We start from the raw sequence: 6,071 nt of genomic DNA, 5'->3' as shown, positions 1-6,071 counted from the left end.
TGTGTGTGTGTGTTTTTGCCAACAAAAGTTTGTATAAAATATAAACCATAAAAAGTTGGCACCAAATGAAAGAATATCCTCAATGGAGTGTTGAATTTCGTTCGCCTGGTCCATGATTCTGGAAAGTTCTCTGGCTTCTCTTTTCTTGAGTCTTGGTTGTTCCTGTTTGTTGTTGCGAGTATATTTTAAGTCTGTTTGGAATATGTTATAATTAGTTTATAAGTAGCTTTTTAATAGTAATTTATAAAATACAAGATAAATATGTGAGAGAAATTTTATCTCGATTTACGTGAAATAAGTTTATGGGAAATTTTTACCGCTTTGCCAAACAGGACCTCTGTGTTTTCATCCTTGTGTTTGTGCTTGTGGGGGTCTTTTGGTTTATGTCCTTTTGTTTCTCTTTGGTTTGTTGTTATCGATTAAGGGCGGTGTTGGCTTTGTTTTACCATGATCAGTGTATCTCTTGGGGTTGTTCGCTATCTCAAGATGCTTTCTCACCTCTCAGTGTTAGGAGGCATAAGGGGTGACTTTTTTAGAGCCTGTCTTTGAACAATCACCCTTTACAGCTTGATGGAGGACGCTCTGTGTCTCTCTTTTTTTTTTTTTTTTTTTAGGAGAATGACAAAAAAAATAAAAATTATTAAACCTTAAATTAAATTTGACAACAACACTTTATTGGTTGACAACGTTAAATTTATAAATAATACTCCTCCGGTCCTTATTATAAGACCCAATTTGACTTTTTATTTGGTCCTAATTATAAGACCCAATCCATTTTGTCTCTTATATTTATGCATTTTTTTCCAAGATAATCCTTCTAATAATGATAGTTTTAGCCAATATACTTAATTAGCAAGGATATTTTAGGAATGACAACACTTATTTATTATAAATAACCAACTTAACTTACTTCCTTAATCTCCTCAAATAAGTCAATTGGGTCTTATAATTAGAACCGGAGGAGTAACAAATTTTTATTGATATTTTTTATTTGATATTTACAAATTTTCAGTTTTTTTTTACTGTGGTAGAATGAAAGCAGGCGTATTCACCTTCACCCTTCAAGGTGTAGGTCTCTTTCTGCCTTGTTGGTTTGAAAGGATGTTTGGGTAAGAATAAAATCATGATTTCAAAAATACTTTTACAGTATACGAAATAAATATATAAAAGAGTTCGTCTTGATTTGTGAAAAATACTTTTAAAAAGTGATTATGAGGTGTTTTAAACACTCTGGGTCTCTATTTGTCATCTTCTTACTAGCCTGTATGGGTGGTTGTTTTTCTTTTCGTATAATGAAATTTCTCTTCCGTTGGCCAAAAAAAAAAAAAAAAAAGAAGATAAAATTGTACGTCAAATTGTGTTTGTGTGCCAGCCCGACGACGACCTAAGGAGATGGGACCTAGAAACTGTAGAATGTAGAAAACCACGTCATGAAGGTGGGGAACGCGTGGTCACCACGTGCTGGGGAGATCCTTGTGGGGCCAACTTTTATCCGGTCGCCGCGTCTTGCGGAGAGGGAATGCTTGCCTGGGTCGACCCTACAGGCCTACCCTATCCCGATGAGGGGAAAGCCTTCCTCAGCCCCGTGATATTTACGGGCGATGCCCCTATGGGTCCCAGTCCAAGAATGGAATGTTCCAGGCTTTCCTTTCACGCCCCCAGAAATATATATAATCCATTCATTCGGCTCCCTCCTCCGTGGCTCCCACCCTTCCCTTTCAAATTTCAATCCTCTGCCTCACGTCATGGTTTACATCACAACCCGTCGCTTCATAATAAATTAATATTATTTTCAGTTATAAATATAAGAATTAATTAACTAATTTAAATATATTAAAAAATAAATTACATTATTTATTTATAATAAATAGATATTTTTTTCTAAAATATTCTTACTAATCAAGTATATTGACTAGAACTATTATTATTAGAAGAACTATTTTGAAAAAAAAATATAAATATAAGAGATAAGATAGATTGAGGTCTTATATCTAAAATAAAAATAGAAATCAAATGAGATCTTATATTAAGTGCAAGAGGTAGTATCTCTGATCTTTAATATAAGATCCAATTGACTAATTTGAGTAGATTAAAAAAACGAGTTAAATTAGTTATTTGTAATAAATAGACATTGTATTTGCTAAAATATCTTTACTAATCAAGTGTATTGGTTAAAACTACTATTATTACAAAGACTACTTAAAAAAATAAATAAATATGAGAGATAAAATGGATTAAAGTCTTATATTTAAGATCAAAATAAAAGTCAAACAAACTTTTATATTAAGGATCGGAAGTAGTAATAACTTTATCAAATTCTCTGCTCTTATATATAAGGTAGATAAAGAGGATTTTTCTCAATCTTATTTATAAGTCATTTTATTAAGTTTTTAGTATAAATATCCTATTTTGTCTTTTATTGATAATATTATAGATAATTACTTTTTTAAAATATGTATATATTAAATAGGGTAATATCAGAAAGTTGTTAAATTTTAATTAAAAATTAATACAATTTAATATTTTTTTAATTTGTATAAAACATGCTAAAAATACATTATAAATAAAATCAGAGGAATACTTAACATGGGACGTATTTTATAATATATTCTATTCTTAACACAAAACTCAATTGACGGATTTAAAAAAATTACTAAATTACTTAATTATAATATATGTTACGTGATTTCTAAAATATTTATATATATCGTCAATTATATATTAATTTATAAATAAAATAAATTAGTTTTAAAAAATAAATACTCTAAAATAAGAATACGAAAGTAGTAAATGGATTTGCAAGAAAATTTTTTCTCTTAGTACTTTTTACTGGAAAGCGGAATTCAAACTCATATTTTGCATGGACTCTAACAAGATACCAGATATTGTCCATGGCTTATGTTGTGATTTTTATAGATTTTATATTTATGTTATATATTTTCTTCAGTTTCTATAAATTTTGGTTTTTGAAATTTTCACTACAAAAAAACAGACTTTAGGCGACGACTTTCGGCGGCGACAAAAAAAGTCGCCGCTGAAAGTGGACCTTCAGCTGCGACTTTTTTTTGTCGCCGCTGAAAGTTCGCCATTAAAACCAAGACTTTCAGCGGCGACAAAAGTGTCGCCACTGAAAGTGGACCTTCAGCGGCGACCTTTTTTGTCGCCGCTGAAAGTTCGCCATTGAAACCAAGACTTTCAGCAGCAATAAAAGTGTTGCCGCCGAAAGTGGACCTTTAGCGGCGACTTTTTTTGTCGCCGCTGAAAGTATAATATAATAATATATATTTTATTTTACAATATTAATAAACAAATTCAATCTGGCTCAGCGGCAAGAAGGTTGGACACGAAAGGAGGCGATCACGAGTTCGATCCTGGAAGAAGACACATTTAAGGTGGAAATATTTAGACGATGACGTGGCGATGAGGAGTGATGTGGCAATGACGAGGAGGTGGCTAGTGATGATGTGGCGGTCGGCGGTGATGACGTGGCCGCCGACGGCGATGACGTGGAGGTCGACGGTGATGACGTGGCGGCCGGAGACGATGACGTGGCACCGGCGGTGATGACGTGGCATTAGTAAAGGCAATTTTTCTTAGGCATTACTTTCGGCGGCGACAAAAAAGTCGCCGCAGAAAACACTTTCGGCGGCAACAAGAGTGTCGCCGCCGAATCTTCTAAAAGTCGCCGCTGAAAGTATCTTTGAGCGGCGACCTTTTTAGTCGCCACTAAAAGTTTTCAGCCACGGCTGCTACGGCAACGACTTTTCAGCGGCGACTTGTCGCCACAAAAAACTTTCGGCGGCGACTTTTGTCGCCGCTGAAAGTCAATTTTTTTGTAGTGTTTGTACAGCTTGAGAGAAGTATAGTATAGTACTCCTTCTGTTCTAAATATAAGATCCTTATAAGGGGTCTTATATTTAGGATAAGAGGAGTATTAAATAACTTAAATTGCAGAAAACTGAATTATTAAAAAGAGATAAAATTAAAAAATAATTAAATTTTAAAATAGAATTATTGAGTTTCAAAAATATTTTTTATTTTGATAAAATATGTTGAAAATGTCTTATAAATATAATTGAATTAGTGTAATATATTGAAATATAAAATGTTACAAATCATGTCTTATATTTGAAATGAAAAGTAGGAGTGTTTATGAAATCGGATGAGATTGGGACCTCATCCCGCGTATTGTGTCAAGAATACATACCAAATGGTATTTTAAGAGTTGATAATAAAGGTTTAGAGCGCAACCGCTTGGTTAGGGAAAAAAAACTATAGTTTTTATTCTTAAAACATCCTTTCACTTTATGTTAGATACAAAAATAACAATCACGTTAATCAAATTAGCTCATATTTCATGAAAAATGAGTTGCACCTTCTAGAATTTGTTGAATACTATTTTCAGTACTTAATACAAGATCTAGTTGACTAATTTAAAGAGATTAATAAATTTACGAAATTAATATTTAATTATAGGAAAAATTAATCTTTATGTCCCTAAAGTTTTCGCGCATTTGTAATTCAGTCCTTATACTTTGACTTTGTATAACTCAGTCCCATGGTTTTGACTCAATTGTAACTTAGTCCCTGAAATTTGACTTGCCGCAACTCGATTCTTATACTTTTAACCATTTTATAATTTGGTTCCTTTTTTATTAGATATGTAATTTTATTTTTCAAAAACACAAGGACTAAATTGTAAAATGGATAAAATTATAGGGACTGAGTTGCGACGAGTCAAATTTCAAAGGCTAAGATGCAACTGAGTCAAAATTATAAGAATCAAAAGATTAATTTTTTCTTAATTATAACATATGTTCCATATCTCTCTAAAATATATGTGTATTATTATATTATATATTACTCCCTCCGTTCCTTATTATAAGAGACATTTGATGCTTATGGCATGTTCCTATATATAAGAGACACTTACAAGTTGTCTCTACTTTTTTGTGTTGATTTACTATTTTACCCATATTTATTATCTCCAACTCATACTCTCTCTCCCTCCCACTTCTCTTTCTTTTAATAATTTAATTGTTCTCTCTCATACTCTCTCTCCTTATTAATGAGGGCATTTTTGAAAAAAAATTATACTTTTTACACATTAATTGTTCTTAACTAATTTTAACTGTTTTTTTGATCAACGTACTTCGGTTATTTGTCTCTTATAATAAGGAACGGAGGGAGTAATTTATAAGTGAGACAAATTAGTTTAGAAAAAAAAAAAAGATAAATAAATTGCTTTAGAATAATTTAATCACTTTCTTAATCTCCTCACATTAGTTAATTCGGTCTTATATTAAAGACTCGAGGTAGTATATTTTTTTAATAAAATGAAAAGTAAATAACCTAAATCAGCCATATGATTATAATTATTCGAAATCAATTCATTTTTGTTTCTTAATTATAATCAAATTAGATGAATTTTCATTTTTAGTGAAAAATGAATTGCACTTGCACCTTATAAATAACAAGAGTTATTAAAAGTTTTATATTTTATATTAAATTTGATCCAAAGTATCAATCAATCAAAACATTTGAGTTTGTTGAACATAATTATTTTGCATAAAATGAAAACCAAATAATATAAATCAACCACGTGATTGTAATTATTCAAAACGTTCTTTTTCCCCGAATAAAAATTTGCCAACCCACTCTAACACATATCTTATGGGGTCTTGCATCAAATCGGTGGAAATGAAACGTGGCCACTTATGCAAAGTCCTGTTCAGATATATAATCCACACAAACTTGGAATTCCTAAATATAGAATCTTTTGCCTAATTTATAAATATTAAAAAATAAAATTAGTTTCTTGTGATTAACGTGTTAATAATTTATAATAATTATCCTAAAATACTTTAAAAAAAGTAATGTGATAAATAAAAATAGATTTGCTTTTCAACGGTATATATCCATAGGCAGTGCTTGGCCCCATTGATAATGAGCATTTTCTCAATTCTTACTTAAGTATGTTACGCAGTTCCTTTCATGTGGTAGGGAATGACACAAAAAAATCAATGGTATATACGTATTTATATATAAAAAAAAATTTACTCTTCTGGTCC

Source organism: Neltuma alba, unplaced genomic scaffold, assembly GCF_004799145.2.
Source record: "Neltuma alba isolate B1F8T4 unplaced genomic scaffold, ASM479914v2 tig00010558_pilon, whole genome shotgun sequence".
NCBI lineage: Eukaryota > Viridiplantae > Streptophyta > Magnoliopsida > Fabales > Fabaceae > Neltuma > Neltuma alba.
This window is presented reverse-complemented; position numbering follows the sequence as displayed.